The sequence below is a fragment of the Ochotona curzoniae genome, unplaced genomic scaffold, assembly GCF_017591425.1.
Source record: "Ochotona curzoniae isolate NIBS_2020 unplaced genomic scaffold, NIBS_Ocur_1.0 scaffold_4506, whole genome shotgun sequence".
In the NCBI taxonomy this organism is placed as follows: domain Eukaryota; kingdom Metazoa; phylum Chordata; class Mammalia; order Lagomorpha; family Ochotonidae; genus Ochotona; species Ochotona curzoniae.
Genome location: NW_024467119.1, coordinates 81314916 through 81336945, shown reverse-complemented (window position 1 = coordinate 81336945; position 22030 = coordinate 81314916). Strand labels below are relative to the sequence as shown.

The 22030-nt window shown below is 40.4% G+C and overlaps 1 long non-coding RNA gene across 1 annotated transcript; it reads left to right on the top strand.

Annotated features, from left to right (window-relative positions):
• The first annotated feature begins 6508 nt into the window (after positions 1-6508).
• LOC121147562 lies at positions 6509-21733 on the top strand. The gene is made up of 3 exons (XR_005882406.1): positions 6509-6611; positions 6771-6782; positions 21723-21733. It is a non-coding gene; the product is annotated as an uncharacterized LOC121147562 (long non-coding RNA).
• Positions 21734-22030: the final 297 nt, after the last annotated feature.

Genomic DNA, 22030 nt, shown 5'->3' with positions numbered 1-22030 from the left:
CAGGTGCTACTTGTGAATGATCCCTTTGAGGGGACCAGGACCTGAGGTGCAATGACCTCACCTTGAAAGATCAAGACATAGGGGATGCAAGGTGAGTCAAGCAATGCAAAATTTATTTACTCAGTACACACACACACACACACACACACATACATATTAGGCAGGTTACCTAGATAACCACAGAAAACCTCTCTAAAGTTAGCAGACAAGGAAATGAAATACAATCACCATACTGTCAAAAAGTAAACATGTTTTTCAGGAATGTATTTTAAGGATCACACCAATTAATTGAGGAAGGGGATATGCTCTGCTATAAGCATCTAATGAGGAAAGAGTCACGGGGAGGTGCTGCTCATTCCCAGCCATGCTTGGCCAGCAAGGCAGCTACAGTTCCAGGTAGGAAGTCTGCTTCCTGCTAGTACTCTCATCTGCTGATAGTGTATGAGTTCTGTGGTCCTCAGGCATCTGATGGACTGGATCAGAGGCACACTGGCACTGCTGGAAAGATCAGAGGATCCTCCAGAGATAAACTCTTATTCTGTGGAGGGAGGTAGTAGCTGTTAAAGGAAGAAAAGTCAACTAGGAATGGTGTGTCTTGGCTGCTGCTTTCTGTTATGGAAAATAAAAATGATAGTAATAGTAAAGCACCTGATGGCCTCCAGGGCCCTACACTTAAACAGGTGATTCAGAGTGTGATGCCCAATGGGAATGGGAAGAGGTCTGTCTTGATCAAAACATGGCTTCTGTGTGAGTAAGAATCACTATTTCTTTACACAGGTCTCATAGGGGAGGAAATAGGAGACTATAGGTACCCAAGGACATTGAGTCACATAATGATGTTGCTTTGAAGATTATAACAAACCCATTTCTGAATGTTGACTCTAATCAGTGCAGTACTATTTCTTACCAAAAAATAGTAAGACCCAGTCAATATTGTCAAGTGGACAAACACATTGGTGTTTCTAGCAAGGATGCTCACCAGCTGCAGCTTTTGCAGTAATGTGGACTCAGGGGCCACCCCCATATTTGTTAAACCATATAAAAGCAAAGATAAGTGGCAAAAACCTGAAAAGAGGTTTATCCAAATCCACCCTTAGATTTTAAATAGGATTCCCAAAGCTGCCAAATTGTGGAGAGTATATATATATTTGAGAGGAGCTTGAACAACTGCATGTTTTAACTTTCTCACTCTGTGACACTACTACCTTTATGCTCACCTTAAAATTCCCCATGATCAAATGATTTTCAGCATGTCCCCCAAAAACTCTCAAGCCTGCTGAATCTTTTCACCAAAGCTCATGCCTGACACCCAGTGGTAACTTTGAGTATTTGGAATTAGAAACACGTAACCAATTGCACCTCCATGGTTAAGTAAGCATCATTTGAAACAGTTCATAGTTTGTTACTGTTATTTGATGGCTGCCCAGGGCACTGGAGACTAGGGTCTGGTCTGCTCCGCCCCCACATCTCCTAGGCTCCAGCCTGGAACAGGAAGAGGGGCCACAGGAGCCAGTTACCTCACCTACCTGGCAGGATTCCAGGTGACCAACGGCACACCTGAATGGACATTCCTTGCATAGTTGGGGCACAGACAGTCCCTTTGCCTTCCCACGTGTCTAGATGGGTATAAAACTCCTCCACACGTATCTCAGATACCCCTTTTCGCTTCCCTCTTCCTTCCCCTCTGCGCGAAGGTGGCCCAGGAGCGGAATTTGCAATAAAGCTTCCATCTCAACTCTGAACAACTTGCCGATATTATTCCACCAGCGGGTGGGCGGGCGGTGGCCATCATCTAACATTATTGAGATTTTAGCTGGAAATGTTTCCATTGCACAAGTGCATGAGTTTGAAATGTGAGACAAGCATGGTCCTGAGTTATGATAACGCATCATTCCTGCTTGGAGAAATTGGGGACAAAAAATTCACTTGTTAAACAAAAATTTACTCTAAATTTTCTTTTGGAATTGAAATAAACAAATAGCTGAATGTTCTCGCTACAACATGCTAACAAAGATGCTGGACAAGAACTATAATTTTTAAATTGTTCTCAAAAGTGAAAGATGAAATCCATTAGCACTCAACTGACACCACAGTCATGCTTTGAAGTGACATGACTTTAACCAGATGTAGAAGATATACCCACTCAACAAACAGGATTTAGTCAGTGCCTTGTAGCATCACAAAGACTAGAAAATAATTTTATGGTGTGTATTTTGCCAAGAGTCTAAGTAACTTGATTCATGACTATTATTAATAGGGCTATGCTTTGGAGTTGGTGCTATAGTGCTGGTAGTTAAGGTATAACTTATTATGACAAAAGTTAATATTGAAGCACAGGTTCATTCCTCTGCTGCTCTACTTCCAAGCCAGATTCCTGCTAATGAGTTTGGGAGAGCAATAGATGATGGCCCAAGTGCTTCTTGCTAGACCAGGGTGAATTTCCTGCCCCCTAACTTTAGCTTAGCCCCACGTTGGCTATTGTGGTCAATAGGAAGGTAAGTAGCGGGTGAAAGATTTCATCTTCCTCTGTCTAGCCTCTCTGTGTCACTCTACTTTTTTAATAAATAAGTGTACACATACATACCTACACACAGTTCTGTTTTGACAGCACCAATCCCATGTTCAGTTTTTTGTGCTAACATAGGCTATAAATCAGGCAAATGTGACTAACTAATAGCAAAGAAATCTTGTATTTCACTCTAAGTAAGAGCAACACTGGCAATTCTGTATTTGAGTGGAGGTGGAGGTTATCCTTCCAAACCTGACATTTGGAAGTTAAGATACCATAATTTTTGAGAAATAAATACTAATGCCTTTCAGCTGCCATTTATGACATATCTCACTGTGACTTCACTCCCTGTCAGAGTGCACAAGCATGTGTCACCAGAGGTTCTTACTAGAGTGGAAAGCCTGTGCTTCACTCTGCTGTCTTAAAAGGCTCTGAAACCATCAAGCCCCACATTGAAGGAGCGTACATGTTGAACCATTGGAAAAAGTCCTGCCCTGGATGCACAGACTTTGCTACATGATGAAGAGTCTGTATTCAAATAATACTACCTACTTTTCTCATTCTTTTCATATGGTATTTTTTTTCTGATTTGAAGTGCATTGTAAGAAACTAGTTAATTAGGGAACACTCATTGCTTCACTTTGCTTGCCATCTGGTAAAAGGTATAATGACCAAACTCTCAAAAATTTTCAATTCTGGTGATTAAAATTGTCCCTAGCATTGGGAGAACCAGGGAAAGTTGGCTTGTTCAGCATTGCAAATGGCAGAAATTACCTTTACCAATTTTTAGCTCCATTAAGCTATAACATGGTCCAAAAAAAAATGAAAATTGGAGCTCAGCATCCAAACACCAATGTTTCTAAATAATGCCCAAAGAGCTTCCAAAATTGTAAATAGTTACTATTGCTAGGTGGTCAGCCTGGCTTAGCTCCATAACCAAAAAATACATAGATTTCAATGGGAACTTTAAGGAAGCTCTTCTTAAACAAGTGTCATTGTGCAAATAGTGCTGGAGTCTTGAAAGGCAACAACTTGGTGTAGTAATTACAATACCAGTTAGAACACCCACATAAATATTGCAGTGCCTGAGTTCATATCCTATCTCCACCTTAGATCCCAGCTTCCTGTTAATGCATATCCAGGAAGATGGCAGGTAATCGCTCAAGTGGTTATGTCCCTGCTATCATGTGGGAGGCCTAGATTAAGTTCCTGGTTCCCATTTTGGGCTTGACCCAATCACACATTCTATGCACAGAATGAGTCAAGCAGTGACAGATCTTTCCATATCATTTCTGTGACTGGATATTTTGAGAAGTGCCAGAGGCCAGCTCCAGCTGAGTTCGGAGCTTGAGAAGGATGTTTGGCATCAGCAAAAACAAACAAACAAAAAAAAAAGACACAGACACTGTCACCTGGTGCCCTCTTGTAACAGTTCAAAAAGCTGTCCTTTTTATTTACTCAGACACATCACAAGCCTCTGCACAATCATTTGATTGTTCTATTTTACCTCATGACTAAGTGGGTATTCACAGATGTTTGATTATTTTTTTTTTACTTCATGGTCAACCAGGTGCTCTTAAAAATAATTCTGTAAGTTATCACAATCATTTTCTTCAAAGCAAGCCATTATTCATTCTTCAGTAGTAGCTATTGGGTGACAGCCAGAATTCTAAGACCAAGGCACATGAAGTTACCTAATAACCAGTAATACATTCCTACTACATTTCTATTTCCATAGCTTGCCCATCATTTAATGGGAGAAATATGTTACAAGGGAAAAAACAAAACTCCAAGACAAAAGTTTCAAATATTAAATCCCTCTTTACTTTACAGGCTCTATAACCCCATAAACAATCAAATAATACTTAAAAGCATATCTCCTTAATATTAATAAAAGCATCCTTTAATTCTTCTAGCCAAAAATTATACCAGAGGCTAAAACAGCTACATTTCCCATGCTCCAAAGAAATTGCAAAAACAGGATCACATTTAAGGTCATACTCCCATCACTTTCACCAATATTTAGGATATTTATCAAGCCCTTTCCCAGCAGGTGTACTACATGTCTGGGCCAGATTCTGAGGCAATGGTTAGGTACACAATAAGGTGTCCAAAAATGGTATTGACTTAGTTGTACTCCTGCGTGTAGTTAATGGCCCACTCACCAGGACATTATCAATAACATTAACTCCCAAGCTCACATCAGTTACAAAAGCTGTATCACAGGGCCAAACAACAATGCCTCAATAGATTACAAAATTCTTAGTGGGGTGGTTGAATGTCCATGCAAAAAGGGGTGACACTGCGTCAAAGTGGTCAGAGAGATATTTGCCAGGCCTTAATAAAAGGCTGGAAACTCCCCTGCACCCTGCCAAACAGCGGAGCTGTTTTTTTCACAGCTTCATGTCATCCACACCTACTGCACAGACCCAAGTAGAGAAGCAAGCTGAGTGTTTTTCTGAATTCTTCTACTGTGTCAGTTCTTTACGTTTCTCAGTGTGGAGTTTTCTAAGTCCTTTCAATCATCTGAGCCTACCTTTTTTTCTTTGTTTCCTGAAATTTAATTCGTTTATTTTTAACAGTTAAAGAGACATAGCCAGCAACACAGAACGAGCTCTTCCATCAACTACTTCACTTTGAAATACAACAACAACCATTGTCCTCTGGCCTATCAAGTTTCCTGTGAGAGGTCTCCTGTGAGTTTAATTGACATTCCTTTATATGTCAGTTGTTTTTTTTTTTTTTCTCACATGCTCATTTAAGGATCTTTTCCTTATGTTCAATTGAAGAGAGCTTGATGACCATGTGTCATGGTGAAGTTGCCTTTGATCAAGCCTGTTGGGAGTTCTGTGGCCCTCCTGGATGTTGTTTCCCACTTCTTTCTCTAGATGAGGAAAATTGTCCCTCATTATTTCATTAAATACATTTGTAAACCCAGTTTCTCTTTCTGTATCTTTTAGGACTCCCATAACTCTTATGTCTGGCCTTTTCATAGTGTCTTTCAATTCTTGAATACTTTTTATGGCCAGATCCAGCTCTGCTTCCAGCTTTTTGTTTGCTTCCCCCTGGTGACAGAAAATATCTTGTAATTTTGAGATTCTTTTCCTGCCTCCTTCATTCAATTTTGGAGACTGTACTTTTAATTTGCTCTACTCTATTCTTCATTTCTGATATATCAGATTTCATTTGATTCATTTCCAGTGTGGCATATTCCTTAAATTCTTTGAAGGCTTGTTTTACATGCTTCTCATTGTTGTTGATAAGAAGTTTTATAACAAATGTTTTAAATTCTGTTTCCCCATTTTCTTGATGTCTTCCTCAGTTAACTCTGAGGTTGGCAAAGGGTTTTGCTCCTTTGCAGGAAGTCTTTTGTGATATCAGTTGTGTCTTTGTGTCTTCTTTTGCTCTTGGCCATTGTACTTCTGGTAATCAGATTCTTCCCCTTGGGGCAGGTTTCTAAGCTGTGTCACCCACTGGTCTACAGTTTGATTTGATTATTGCCATTGATACATGGCTCTTTGCTTGCAGCCAATTGTGTGGCTCCCTCCAGGAAGTTTCAGGTCTGGGTTCTTACATTTAATTTCCACCATGATCTCCATAGTCCCAACTCCTGGCTATCCCACCTCCTGTGATACCATACTGAGGCTGCACTGTTGTCTGTACAACCTTTCTCCCACTTCTGGTTGGAGTAGGTCTCAGAATTAGAGAGACACCAGGCATTCTATATAGCTAGGTTGTTGGTGGTGCTGATGTTGTCGGAACCTGTTGGCCATTAGGTCTGAGGTCACATGGAACTATTTTGAGCCATACAATGCCATAATCAGTATTATTTTCATGTGGGACCTCTGCAATGCACTGAGCTCTGTGAGTTGTCACTGAGCTCAGTGCATGCACCTCTCACTATTGCCCCCTGCAGTCTTAAACTTTTGCCACACTGAACAAGATGGCGCCTGATGTGCCACTACTAGAGATCTTAACCCACTGGCCATCAGGTCTCAGGACTACCCAGACCTATCTTAGGTGGAACCTGTAGGATGCTTCATTGTTGCAGTTTGCTCAGCCAGTTATTAGTTTACTGCCAGCTCAGTGCATGCACAGCAGTGTCCATGGCCCTTGCCTTTTAAACAAAATGGCACCCAATACAGCTCTAGGAAGCATATTTGGTTGTGAAATCCACCCTGTTCCCGTACTGCCCATCTGGAATGTGTTGCTCTGTCTCTGCTCCTGGTCAGATCAAACAGACCTGCAGGAGGATGGGCAGTTCTTTCTCTGGGTTCACCACCTAAACTCCTCCCAGTAACTGTTCCTTCCCACCTGGTTGCTGGTGGAATTCTGGCTGTCAGTACAATTCAGATCACCACTTGCTGTATGCTCCTGAGATATCAGTCACTGCAACACCACACTGTTATATCCACTGATTTCCTGTGTATTAGTCTCCAAGTACTCCTTTACTGTTGTTCTGCCCTCTCCTATTTCCTAGAAAGTGTCCTCTTTGCTTCACACTGGCTAATATTTCTCCATCTATTTAAGTGTGTACCTACCCATCTTGATTCTCTTTTATGCCATTTATATTTTTAAGGCATTTTCTATCTAAAATATTTGGCCCACATGACTGGGATTTGCTACTAAGGAGATCATAGTTCAAGAACAATTTTTTTGTATTTTTTAAGCATTTTTTTTTTACTAGAAAGTCAGATATACAAAGAGAAGAGACAGAAAGGAAGATCTTCCATCCAATGAGTCACTCTCTAAGTGGCTGCAATGGTCGACATTGTACCAATCCAAAGCCAGGGGCTAAGGGTCTCTTCCACGTCTCCCACGTGGTGCAGGATCCCAAAGCTTTGGACCATTCTCCACTGCTTTCCCAGGCCACAAGCAGGGAGCTGGATGGTAAGCGGGGCCACCAGAGTTAGAACCAGTGCCAGTATGGAATTCTGGCTTGTGCAAAGAAAGGACTTCAGCCAGTAAGCTACTCTGTCAGGCCCCAATTTTGTTTATCTAATCTTCATTTAAGATCCGGTATTTTCAAACAAGATACAAACTCCTCTGGAGGTAAATGTCTTACATTACAGACAACTGGTAACTGGACCAGTTGTTAGAAATAGATGTTTATGGAGGTAACAATATGGAAATAATAGTCTTATCCACTTCCCTATAGCCCTTGAACCTTTTTACCCTAATTAACTATGTAAAGATTGTCAAAAATATAATAAATAAAAAATAAAAAAGAAATAGATGTTTAGATTCTCTACTCAGCAATTTTGATTCAGTATATACAACGTTTGAACTTACATATTTACTATAAGAACATTAGCACTTTTGAAATTCCTCATGTGTTTTTTTACTGTGTATTATAAAATATAGAAAATTTTAATATAATATGTTTTATTTTAGTTTTAGTGTCTACAATGATGGAGTCAGATGACCACCAATGATCAAGGTGTTTTGAATGAGTTCTTTCTTTAAGAAGATAAATATAGGGGACAGAGCTGTAGTACAGTGGATTGAGGCACCGTCTTCTTCAATGACACCCCATATGCAACAGCTGTTCAAGTTTCAGCTGGCTCTGTATTTAAGGGGATGTATAATAGAACTGTAACAGGGACTGACATGTCCTGATATGGAGGCATAGTGCAGTGTCCCCTTCTGCATCCAGACCAAAGATGGACTCCCGATGAAACTGTGTACTATATCCTAACAGTAGAATGCTGCATTCTCTGACATTATCCATTCCTACAATGTCAGAAAACACTTCAATAGTACAATTATGGACTTATGACTGTTCATGAAGGACTACTCATTATAATACTACAGTGCGAGCCAGTGTAGTAGCTAAATCCTTGCCCTACAAGCAGCAGGATCCCATATGGGTAATGGTTCTAATCCCCTATGACCCTACTTCCCATCCAGCTCCCTGCTTGTGGCTGGGGAAAGTAGTTGAGGATGGCCCAAAGCCTTGGGACCCTGCATCCAAGTGGGAGACCCAGACAAAGCTCCTGACTTCTGGTTTCAGAGCGACTCAGCTCTGGCAGTTGTGGTCACCAGGGGAGTGAATCATTGGTTGGAAGATCTTCCTCTCTGTCTCTCATTTTTTCTGTATATCTGCCTTTCAAATAAAAAATAAGTAAATAAATAAATAAATAAATAAATAAATAAATAAATAAATAAATAAACTAGAGGGGAAATAAGTAGAGCAGAGATAGGACTTGGTGAGTGGAAAGGGAAATACCAGTCTATGGACCTGTATCGTAAAATAATGATGATCATGAGGAGGAGGAACTGTGCCTAAAAATTTGACATTCTATGAAAATTTGCATCTTACTTTGTGTTTTTAAATTTTAGGAAAATTCTGGGCCCTATACCATAGCTTAGTTGTTACAGTCCTCGCCTAGAAACACCTGGAATCCCATATGATTGCTGGTTTGTGTACTGGCTGCTCCAATTCCCATCCAGCCTGTGGCCTAGGAAAGCAGTAGAGGATGGCCCAAATCTTTGGGACTCTGCACCCATATGGGAGACCTTGAAGAGGTGCCTGGCTCCTGGTTTTGGATTGGCTTGGCTCTGGCAGCCACTTGGGAAGTGAACCAGCGATGGAAGGTCTTTCTCTCTGTCACTCCTTCTCTCTGTAAGTCCCTATTACTTTCCAATAAAAAATAAATACACCTTTTAAAAACTTTATGAAAATTCAAAATTTGCAAAAATCTTTATTTCCTTTCCACCCTAAAAACATGAGATGAGTTTTTCCTTAGAAAAATTTTGAAACTTTTGAAACAGTTTCATTAAGGTTTTACCAGAGGTCAAATATTAGAATATGCATGAACATGTTGAATTTTATGAGAAATTACATCTAGTTTATTAAACTTTTCAGAAATTTCAAAGTTTATGAAAAATTACTTCCATTTTATTCTATGAGTGTGGGAGACAAAGCTGAAGAAAGCTTTCATAAAATTTCAGAATTCTTACAAGAATTTTTAGTGTTTGTAAAAGTTTCATTAATATTTTACCAAAGGTCAAAAAAAATTGAAGTGTGGGTAGAATTTTGACATTTTATGAAAATGTATGCCCAATTTATTTTTAATTTTAGGATATTTCAAAATTCAAGAAAAATCTACTTCCTTTCTATCCTATAAACTTGGAAGGCAAAGGTTAATAAAAATTTATAAAATCATATAGTAAAGTTTTTAAACTTATGGAAGGTTTCAATAAGTCTTTACCAGAGCTCAAAATTGAAGCATGCTGAAAAATGTTGAACTTTTATGAAAATCTAAAGCCAATTTTATTATTTCACATTTTAAGAAATTTTGAAATTCATGCAAAAATCTACCTCTCTTCTATTCTGAAAACATGGCAGATAAAATTTTTAAAAATAAAAATGAACCCATTACAACAGTTTCATTAAGCTAAGAGAACTTTAAAACGTTGAAGTATGCCTAAAATTTTGTCATTGTATAAAAATTTAAGTCCAATTGTAGTTGACTAAAGTTAGAAAATGTCTGTGCTTCTTTCCCATAAACATATCAAAGGCTAATGAAATATTCTTTTTTCTTTCTTTTCTTTTTTTTATTAATTACATTGCATTATGTGACACAGTTTCATAGGCTCTGGGATTCCCCCAACCCCTCCCCATGTCCTCCCTCCATGATGGATTACTCCACCTTGTTGTAGTATTACAGGTCAAATTAAGTCAAGATTCTTTCTTTGCAAACATATACCAAGCATAGAGTCCAGCATCTTATTGTCCAGATAAATTCAACAGTTTCTTGGGAAGACTATCTCTGGTCTGAAGGTAGAGTTGACAGAACATCATCCCCATCAATTGAAAACCCCAGCACCACATCAACAATTTACAATATTGTGGAATTAATTGACATGGTATTTATTAATCAATATGTTAAAATCATGCAAATTCTTAGCCACATCCTGTGACTACTTCATTGACATTCCATTTTTTGCTTATACACAAACCCAGCTGCTATATACCTTAAAGTGGCTATAGGGTGGCTATATTCAGCTGTCTAGTGTCTATTTTCATTTTAGTATTTAGCAGTTTATAGTGTTGAAGCATAATTTTGCTAAACTTGGCAGATTTTTGGATAGTCTAAACTGGCTTACAAATCTAACAAGGCATTTGCCAACAGAACAGTTTTAGGAGGGGTGTGCAGAGAAATCTTTAATACTCTAGTGAGGAATAACTAATCTTTGTGTCCTACCTAGTAAGATATATGTGGATCCATGCTGACTGTTTCCTGTCTGGTTCTATGCTTTCCTTGCATTTCTCTGTCTGTCTATTCTAATTTTTTTTTTGAGGGTGGGTTCTGGAGCAACCCTGATGGTCATTGCAAGAGAGGGTGGGGATCCAAAGCTGGTACTAAGGCTGTTGTTCGATGATCTTGGATCATGTGAGGAAGGATTTGAGCTTCTTACATCGCATGTGGTAGATCCAAATTTAGCTGGGTGACCTCAGAGCTCTCAGCATCTGAAGGCCCTCCAATTCCACATGTTCTCCTTGGCTATTAGGATGTAGTCCTTGGTGCCCGTACTGATAGTCCATAGTGAGGATCTGAGAGTCTTCAGGGTTGGGATACAAGCTTCCTCCTCTCTAATACTCCACTCTGGGGTTCCCTCCTGCTCTGTGCATATGACGTCCTGTTAATAGGTTGTCAGGATCGCTCTTGATTCCCCCTATATGACTTTGTAGTTTTATTATTGTCTAATACTGATTCGAGTCTGTTGTTTATGAGTTACTTGTTATGTTCCCGATAGGTTACCCTTCACGTGTTCCTCACTCCTTCTAAGGAGATCAAAGATTTCTCTGCTCTCCCACCCCCTTTGCGAGTAGCTTAGGGTCTTAAAAGTATATTGGGTTTTACAATCCTTTGATGTAGATCATAAGCAGTTTGAGTCACATTGATTGATGGTTCATTGAGTACTTCACAATATCTTATTGCATTAGATACAGGCTGTTTGAGGTTGAAATAATATTACAATTTGCAGGTACTATTTTGAGGATTGACATCATTTCATCTTCAATTAAGGCAAACATGTGGTATTTAACCTTTTGGGATTGGCTCATTTTTCTTAGCATAATGGATTCCAGTTGGGCCCATTTGGCCACAAAAAACTGCATTTCGTTTTCTTTAATGGCTGAGTAGCATTCCATGGAGTAGATGAACCATAGCTTTCTTATCCAGTCTTCTGTTAATGGGCATTTTGGTTGCTTCCAAGTCTTTGCAATTATTGATTGTGCTGCTATAAACATAGGAGTGCATGTTGGTTTCTCATGCAACAGGTGTTTTAGATATATTCCTAGGAGTGCTATTGCTGGATTATATGGTATGCAGATTTTCAGTTGTTTGAGTGTTCTCCATACTAATATCCATAGAGGTTCTACAAGTTTGCAGTCCCACAAACAGTGGAATAAGGTTCCCTTTTCCCCACATCCTCGCTAGCAAGTATTGTTGGTATTTTTTTTTGTATGTGTGCCATCCTTTCTGGCGATAGGTGGTGCCTCATTGTCTTCGTTTGGATTTCCCTTATTGCCAGGGAACTTGAGCATTTTTTCATATGTTTGTTTGCCATTTGGATTTGTTCTTTTGTGAAATGTTTGCTCATTTCCTGTGCCCATTTCTTGAGTGGTTTGTTTGTTTTGGTGTTTTGGTTGTTCTGGAGATCTTTGTATATTCTGGATTAGCCCTCTATCACCTACAGTGATATAGGGGCAAAGGTCTTCTCCCATTCTGCAGGTTGCTTTTTTTACTTTGTTGATTGTTTCCCTTGCTGTACAGAAGCTTCTTAGTTTGATGAAGTCCCTTTTGATTATTCTGGTCTTGATTGCTATTGCTTTTGGAGTCCTTTTTAGAAAGTCAGGCCCTACACCTAAATCTTGTGGGGTGTTTCCAACATTTTCTTCCAAACATTTGAAGGTTTCTGGATGTAGGTTTAGGTCTTTCATTCATTTAGATTTGATCTTAGTGTATGGTGAAAGATGCAGGCCTATCTTCTTGTTTCTGCAGGATATCAACCAGTTGTCCCAACAGTATTTATTTAAGAGACCTTCCCATTTGCTTGGATTGTCATCTGTCTTTCTGTCAAAGATTATTTGGCTGTATCTATGTGGGTTCCCTTCTTTTGTTTCTATTCTGCTCCATTGATCCTCCTCTCTATTTTTGTGCCAGTACTAGGCTGTTTTGATAACCACTGCCCTATGGTATGTACAGAGGTCCGGAACTGTGATTCCCCCTGTTAACTGCCTATTCTTCAGGATGTTTCTGGCTATTCATGGTTTTTTTGTTTGTTTGTTTCCGGATGAACCTTTGTATCATTATTTCCAGTTCAATGAAGAATGTTTTGGGTAATTTGATTGGGATTGCGTTGAATGTATATATTGCTTTTGGTAGTATAGACATTTTAATGATATTGATTTTACCTATCCAGGAGCATGGGATGTTTCTCCATCTTTTGAGGTCTTGTTCAATTTCTTTTTTAAGTAGTTTCTAGTTTTCTTCAAAAAGGTCTCCTACATTTTTGGTTAGATGGATTCCCAGATTCTTCATACTTTTCTCTGTTATTTTAAATGGCATCTTGCTGCTTAGATCTTTTTCCATCTTGGGGCTGTTTGTGTACACTAGGGCTGTTGGTTTTTGTTCATTTATTTTGTACCCTGCCACTCTGCCAAACTCTCATATAAGTTCTAGCAGTCTCTGTATTGGGTCTCTTGGTTTTTCTATGTAAAAGATCATGTCATCTGCAAGTAGTGAAAGCTTGACTTCATTTCCCATTTGAATTCCTTTGATTTCTTTTTTTTGTCTTATGGCCTCTGCAAGTACCTCTAGGACTATGTTGAATAGCAGTGGTGATAGCGGACATCCTTGTCTTGTTCCAGATATCAATGAGTAGGGATCCAGTTTTTCTCCATTCAGTATGATACTGGCGTTGGGTTTTTCATATATTGATTTGATTATGTTGTGGATTTTCCCATCTGTGACTAGCTTGGTTAGAGTTTTTAGCATGAAGAGGTGTTGGATTTTGTTGAAAACTTTTTCTGTATTTATTGATACTATTACATGATTTTTGTTCTTCAGTTTTTGGATGTGGTGTATCACATTTATGGATTTCCATATGTTGAACCATCCCTGCATTCCTGGGAAGAAACCCCCTTGGTCTGGATGAATGATCTGCCTGATGTTTTTTGAATTTTATTGGCTAGGATTTTGTTGAGAATTTTGCATCAATGTTCATCAGGCAGATTGGTCTCTAGTTTCCCTTCTGTGTTAATTCTCTATTCAGTTTTGGAATGTTGGATTCATAGAATGAGTTTGGAAGGGATATTCCTTTTGTTGTTTTGAAGAGCTTGTAGAGGATTGGGGTTAACTCTGTTTGGAATATTTTGTAGAATTCTGCAGTGAAGCCATCTAGGCCTGGGCTTTTCTTTGTTGGGAGATCTTTAATCACTCCATCTCTGCTTTTATAACTCTATCACTCTATCTTTTATGACTCTATCTCTGCTTCTGCTAAGGGTTTGTTCAGGTCTTTTGTTGCCTCTGAGGTAAGTTTTGGTAAGTGGTGGGAGTCTAGGAACCTTTCCATTTCCTGGTTGTCTTCTGATTTGTTGGAGTACAGTTCTTTGTAGTAATTTCTAATTATTTTCTTAATGGTTGCAATATCTGTTGTTATGTTGCCTTTTTCATCTTTGATGCTGCTAATTCTCACTTTTTCTTGTTTTTTCTTTGTCAATTGGGCCAGTGGGGTGTCTATTTTATTTATCTTCTCAAGAAACCAGCTTCATTGATTTTATGTATAGTTTTTTTACTTCTATTTGGTTTAATTCCTCCCTTGTTTTGATAATTTCTTGTTTCCTATTCTATTGTGATCATTCTGCTGCTGTTTTTCCAATTTATGGAGGTGTGTGTTTAATTCCTGTATTTGCTGCCTTTCTTGTGCCTTGACATGAGTACCAATTGCAATGAGCTTACCACGTACCACTGCTTTGGCGGTGTCCCACAAGTTTTGGAATGTTGTATCAGAGTTTTCATTGGTTTCCATAAATTTTCTTATCTCATCTTTAATTTCTTCTCTAACTCATTGCTTGTTCAACGTCCAAGAGTTTACGTATTTCCTGGGGCATTTTGATTTGCTGATTTCCAGTTTCATTCCGTGGTGGTCTGAGAAGATACATGGTATGATTCTGATTTTTTTGAAGTTAGTTAAACTTGCTTTTCTGTCCTATCATGTGGTCTAACCTGGAAAAAGTGCCATGCACTGCTGAAAAAAAATGTGTAATCCATGGCCTTAGGATGAAATGTTCTATATATTTCTACTAAGTCCAATTGTTCTATTGTTTGTGTGAGCTCTGCAGTTTCTCTGTTGAGTTTTTGTCTCAATGATCTATCTATTGGTGTTAATGGGGTCTCCCACAATTATTTTATGTTCATCTATATCTCCCTATAAGTCTATAAATAATTGCTTCACGTAGCTGGGTGCAGCTGAATTTAGGGCATAAATGTTGTCCCAGAAATAATCCTGTTTATTGATCCAATCTGTTAATCTATGTCTTTTGACTGATGAATTTAGGCCATTTGTGCTAAGAGTTAATATTGAGAGACTGCGATTTTGTTAATATTGAGAGACTGCCATGGGTGTGTGTTTTTGTGGGTGTTGGTATCTGACTGTCTTTCCTTGTGTGGATGTTAGTGGGGAGGTCTTACCATTTGCCATCCTTGCTTATGATTTGCTTTCTTTTCTGGGATTAGAGCATTTCTAAGGAGATTTTGTGAGGCTGGTTTTATGTTGGCATATTCTTCCAGTTTCTCCTTGCTATGGAAGTATCTAATTTCATTCTCAAGTACAAATGAGATCTTTGCTGGGTACATTATTCTTGGTTGACAGTTGTTCTGTTTCAGGATTTGAAAGACTTTATTCCATTCCCTTCTTGCTTGGATCATCTGTCCTGAGAAGTCAGCAGTGATTCTGCTGGGCCTGCCTCTAAATGTAAACTTGTCTGTGCTTCATGCTAGTCTCAGAATTCTTTCTTTGTATTTGTTGGAGAGCTTGAGTATCACATGTCTGGGTGAGGATCTCTTGGGTCGAATCTGTTGGGGGTTCCCTGACCTTCCTGGATTTGGACTGGATTCATGTTCCAAATGTTTTGGAAGTCTCATGTATAATTTCATCAAGCACTGGTTGCATACCTATCTCTCTTTCCACTCCTTCTTGAAGGTCTATCATTCTGATATTAGACTTCTTGATGTTGTCGTTCATTTCCTGTATGTCCTTATTGGTCTTGTTCAAATGTTTCTCCAGTTGATTGATAATCTGCCTGCTTTCATTCTGGGAATCTTTCAATTCCAAGATCCTGTCTTCTGTTGCATTAATTCTGTTGGATAGGCTCTCAACTCTGTGCTGCAGGTCAAGGATCTCATTTTTGACTAATTTTGTTTCTGTGATCGTATGGTTTTTGAATTCCATAAGCTCCTCCCATCATTTTTCATTGTCTGTGAAGAGTCTGATAGGTCATCAATTTCTTCATCTGTAATCTCTGTGATTGACCAGACCTTTTGGTGAATTTTTGGGATGGCATTGGCTCCTTCCTCTGATTCATTTATTTTTCTGTTACCTTGCCCCATGTCTGTGATATAAGGTGTTGCTGGCTTCAAACCCTTGACCTCTACCACCACCTAGTGGCTGACCTGGGGTCTTGCTGTCCTAGATGTTTTTTTTCTTTGTGGCGCCTGGGTTCCTCTCCCCCTACTTCTTCAGGTTGCGATCTTGTGGGCTCTTTAAAACAGGGTGTTATTTATGATAGCTTTTGGGTCTCCCTTCTGTGGGTTTCTCGTGACCCTGGGATTGATGCCACCTGGTGCTGGGGAGTTCCAGTTCCCAAGATCTCCCAGGCTCTTTGTTTCTGTGCCTAGTCACCCTCTTGAGCTTTTCTTCCCAGAACCAAGTCTGCTGTGAATTGCTCAGTTCAGGCACCTTACACCAAGTATTGTTTCTGAATTCAGTTCGATCACCCTTCACCTCGTTTTGTTCCTGAGATCCGCCTGCCCCTCTCCTCCTGCTAAGGGTGGGCACTTTCCTGTGTTAACGACTCACCAGGTTTCGCTCCCCATATTTCGCTCGCCAAATTTCACTTCAAGTCTGTACACCCTGGGGCATATTCCTTGCCGTTCTTGGGTTGCTGATCCCAGTCTTTCGCACTTGTTTTGCTGCTGTGTGCCACCTTTCTCAGTCCTGACAGCACTGGGGGATTTCCCACAGTGTTCCCCATGATTCTTTTCCTCTCAGGCTCACTTCAGACTGCTCATGTCCCTAACTTTTAGGACCTTCAGTCACATTGGTCTAACTCCATCAGCCATCTTCGAAATTTTCTTTTTAAAGATTTTTTTTTTTAGTAGAAATGCAGATATACAGAAAAAAGGAGAGACAGAGAGAAAGAGCCTCGACTCCCTGGCTCATTACATAAATGGCCACAATGGCAGGAGCTGAGCCAATCTGAAGCCAGGAGCCAGGAACTTCTTCCAGGTTTCCCATGTGGGTGCAGGGTCCCAAGGCTTTGGGCCATCCTCTGCTGTTTTTCCTGGCAACAGGCAGGGAGCTGGATGTGAAGTAAAGCAGCCAGGACATGAACTGGCTTCCATATGGGATCCCTGCATATGCAAGGTGAGGATTTTACCCACTAACCTACTGCACCAGACCTAAAGCTTAGTGCAACTTAAACATTTTGGCAATTTACAGATGGTACCAGCATGATAGCCTAGTGGAAGATTTTTTTCTCATGTGTCTCCTTCTCTCTTTATGTATCTGCCTTTCCAATAAAAAAAGTAAATGAATCTTTATAAAAGAAAGAAAATTTACAGTTTATAAAGTTTCATTCACATTTTATTAGGGATCAGAAAAGTTTACTTATACCTATAAATTATGATCTTTTATAAAAATTTACAAATTATTTTTATTAAAATTTTATGAAATTTGAAAAATATGTGTACAGGTTGGGTATGATAGGTCCAAGGCATAGACTGTTAAGGATGAGAACCATGGCATGGCATAGGCCAAGTTAGATTGGGCCACAACAACCACCAATTCACATGACGACTGGCAGTTGGCAAGGCTGGGCTAGACTGATGTACTAGCTGGCAAGAGCCTGACTGAACCGGTCTGTAGCATCTGCTGATGAATGTAGACTGCGGGTGGGCCATCTTAGGCTGATTTGCAGCACCCACAGTCAAGTATATTACCCAGGGCTTAGAAGGGCTTCCTAGGGGAAAGTTCAGGGATTCCCCTCCTGGACCACAGCTTCCACTGGCAAGCATGACAGCTGGGACTGGGGGAAGGCCAGGCTTGGCTAGTCTGCTGCACTCACTGGCAATTCCTGGTACTGGGTGTGAGTCATGTCAGGCTAGACTTGCAGTAGCCCTTGGCAGGTACAAGATCTGGGTCTGAAAGTAAGCCTGACAAAGAGGCTGTGGGTACTCCCCTGCTGGGCTGAAGTTCCTGTTGGTAAACATGAAGAGTTAGGGCTGAGGGCAGGGTAGGCTGCTCAGGCAGCAATTACAGAATCAGCATATGTGTGGAATGAGTCTGAGGATGGATTGGGTTGAGCTAAGCTGCAGCACCCAGGAGTGTGCATAAGAGCCAGATGGCATGTGGGAGAGTCTGGACTAGGCTGCAGCAGATGCTGGCACATGCCAAAACTGGGGGTAAGGGTGGGCCTGCTGGGGATTATTTAGAACCACCCCAACTAAGTTGTGTATGAAGACTGAACCTTTTCATCAGAGGAAGAGGGATGAGGGTGGAACTGTCCAAACAGCTGCATCCATCAGTATATGCATTGAATGATGAAGGTGATGGACTGAATCTGACCCTTCACTGATGCACACACAAAAGTCAAGTCTGAGGTTATTCCAGGTAAGGTTTCTTGGGGGACTCCCAAACTGGATTTCTTTTTTTCAGAGTCAGGTCTCAGGGAAAAATCACAATATGCATTGTCCAACCTTGAAGTTGTCTGTATAGTGCACAACAAACCTAGATGCACACAGGGAACATGACAGTCAGTAGAAGATGCTAAATGTTGGGGGTGGGCCATCCTAGGTCATTTCGCTTTCATCAGAAGATGGAAAGCAAAAGAGATTGAACAATTCTCTTGGCCAAGTTTTATGGCATGTTCTTGGATGTGTGATTTATTTATTTATTTTTAAAATTGTATTATGTGATACAGTTTTATAGGCACTGGGGATTCCCCCCACCTCTCCCATACCCCTCCCCCCATAGTGGATTCCTCCACCTTGCTACATAACCTCAGTTCAAGTTCAGTTGATATTCCTTCATTGCAAACACATACCTAGCATAAAGTCCAGCATCTTATTGTCCAGATAAGTTCAGTGGCCTTTTGGGGAGACCTTCTCTGGTCTGAAGGTAGAGCTAACAGTGTAAAGTTCCAGTCAGTTAAAAGCCCCAACAAAACCTCAGCATCAATATACAACATTATGGAATTAATTGACATAGTATTGGGTAAACAATATGTTAAAAATAATGCAAGTTTCATTCTTCGAAACATCTGGGTTGAGACAGTATCAATGACAGGTTCAAAAAATAACAAACAACTAAACAAAAATTACAGGTTAAATCAAGGCAAACATGTGGTATCTAACCTTTTGGGATTCGCTCATTTCCCTTAGCATTATAGTTTCCAGTTGGGCCCATTTAGCCACAAAGAACTGCATTTTGTTTTTTTTAATAGCTGAGTAGTATTCCATGGAGTAGATGAACCAAAGCTTTCTTATCCAATCTTCTGCTGATGGGCATTTTGGTTGCTTCCATGTTTTTGCAATTACTGATTGTGCTGCTATGAACATAGGGATGCATGTTGGTTTGTCATAAAACAGGTGTTTTGGATATATTCCTAGGAGTGCTATTGCTGAGTCATATGGTATGCAGATTTTGAGTTGTTTGAGTGTTCTCCAGACTGATTTCCATAAAGGTTGTACCAATTTGCAGCTCCACCAGCAGTGGAGTAGGGTTCCCTTTTCCCCGCATCCTCGCCAGCAAGCGTCGTTGGTGTTCTTGTTTATGTGGGCCAATCTTACTGGTGTTAGGTGGTACCTCATCGATGTCTTAATTTGGACTAAGGTGAACCAATTGTTCTTGGACAGATTTGCTCAAACCCAAAACAATGAAACCAACAACATCACAGAACTACCAAAACACTCAAGTAACACCCTCAGGACATTCTTTCACACACTGGGGCCTCTAAGGCATCATCAAATAACCATTCCCCATTCCCAGGTGCTGATATAGTTTGACAGCAAGAACCAGCTCTTTCCCTCACCTTCTCTGTGGACATTGCAGAAAAAAAGAAAAAATAAACAAACAAAAACAAATAAAACATGATATGTATGACCCTCTCACCCTAATCAGAGGCTCACATCAATGTGCATCTCTCCAAACTATGTAAGCAATATTAAAAATAAAGTAATAGGTTCAGCCACAGGGCTTAGGTGAAAGGAGTCCTCAGAAGCATGGCAGCTGCAAAGGGTACCTGAGCCAGGTCTGATCCAATGCTTGGGACTCAGGCCATGGCCACTGCTGCCACACAGTGAGCAAGTCCTGGGCTTTTGGGTGGCCAGCATGTCAAGTGGTGCCATGCTCTACTTTCTGGCCACCCAGCAATGAGCTCTAGAGTTTAACTGCTACCTAGGGACATCCATAGATAAAGCCAATGTTAGTGTGGGTGAGGGATGAATCGTGTGTGGCTCCCACTGACAGGGTCACTAAACTTGCTGGCAAGCATGGGGACTGAGAACTGGTGGTTTGGAAGAACGTGAGTTGGGATGGGGACAGACCAGACCAGGCAGGGATACAACACCTGTGGGCCTCATGTGAGCTAGATGAGGAAAGAGCCAAGCTTGGTTTGCTGTCCCTACCAGTGCAAGCATAAATCAGAATGGGTTAGGGTTGGTTAGGCTATGCTGCAGCATCAACTTGCAAATGCTGGCAAGGGGGAGGGATAATTCTATCGTTAAACTGCAGAATCACCTGGAAAGTGCATGATCCAGAAGTGGGCCCAGTAGAGAATCAGTGGGCACCTCCCTCCTAGGATGCCACACCATCTGGGGAGCATGAGAACCAGAACTTGAGCAGGCATGGCTAGACAGAGAGTGGCACCCACCGGCATGTGTGGGCTGGATAGTGCAACTGGTTGGGTTGAACTAGGCTTCAGTGCCCATTAACATACATGAGAGCTGAATGGAATGTGGGACAGACTGGAGCAGTCTGTTGTACATACTGGCAAGCATGGAAACCAGGGCAGGGGCCAAGCCTAGTGGTGGTTACTGGGAGTCACCCCAGTTAGGCTGCAGCTCCCACTGGTTTACACGGTCAAGTGTTTGGTGAGCAGGATTGGGATGGACTCCAACACCCACTGGTTCATGTAGAAGATGTGGATGGAGGCAGAACTGATCCAGCAATTGCAACCACCAGCATATGCATAGGTTGTTTTGGGTGATGGACAGACCACTTCAGATTAAGTTTCTTTGGGGATCCCGCCAATCGAACTGCGGAACTCAGAACCCCAACCATGAGAATTGCAGTTTCAATGGTCTGACCATGGCGTGTGTGTGTCAGAGCTGAGCCTCCTCGGTGGCTCAGTCAGAGCAGTGGACAGTACATCCAGCTGTTCATAGAGGATATTGAAGTACTTTAAAGCCTGCAGAAGACAGCTGATACTACAATAGAGGACAGAAAAAAAAATGATCAGCTACCCCAGCCAAGCATTGGCAGTGAATACCTGGGCAAGTGGAGATGCTAAAGTGGACTAAGTCAGCCAGTGGATTCTGAAAAGATTTCATTGTGCTTAGAATGGTAAGACTAGCAGAAATTCAGAACAGTTGAACTATCAAAACTACTTGAACAGTGCCTTCATAGCATGCCCCATATCAGGGACCCTGGGATGGTTGGGAGGGTGGGTGTGGCTTCTCCCTTTGTCTCTCCCCTTCCACCAGATACAGGAAGAGAAAAAGAATGTGGAAGCAATGGTCTTACACACTTTCCTTTAGCCCTTGACCCTTTGTGCCCTAATCAACTATGTAAAGATTATCAAAATTAAAAAATAAATAAATAAAATAGAACAAGTATGTCAACATTTTTAGACCTATTTCAACTTTTTCAACACCTGGTAAAATGTTAATGAAATTTCAAATAATTTTATAAATGTCATTAGCCTTTGCCTCCCAAGCTCATTTCATGAAGTTTGAAATTTTTTGAACTTTTAAAAAAATAACATTAGATGTACATTTTTAAAAAAATGCCTAAATTGTGAGACCTTAAACTTTTTCTGCCTCTGGTCAAAGCTTATAAAGAAAAATTGTTATTCTTTGTCTTACAGAATCCTAGACAAAGATGCTGTCATTTTCCCTGAATTTTGACATTTTCTAAAATTTTAATAAAATCAAACTTGATGTAAATTTTCAGAAAATGCCCAAATTGTGAGATCTGCTTCAACTTCTTCAGCCCCAGGTAAAACCCTAA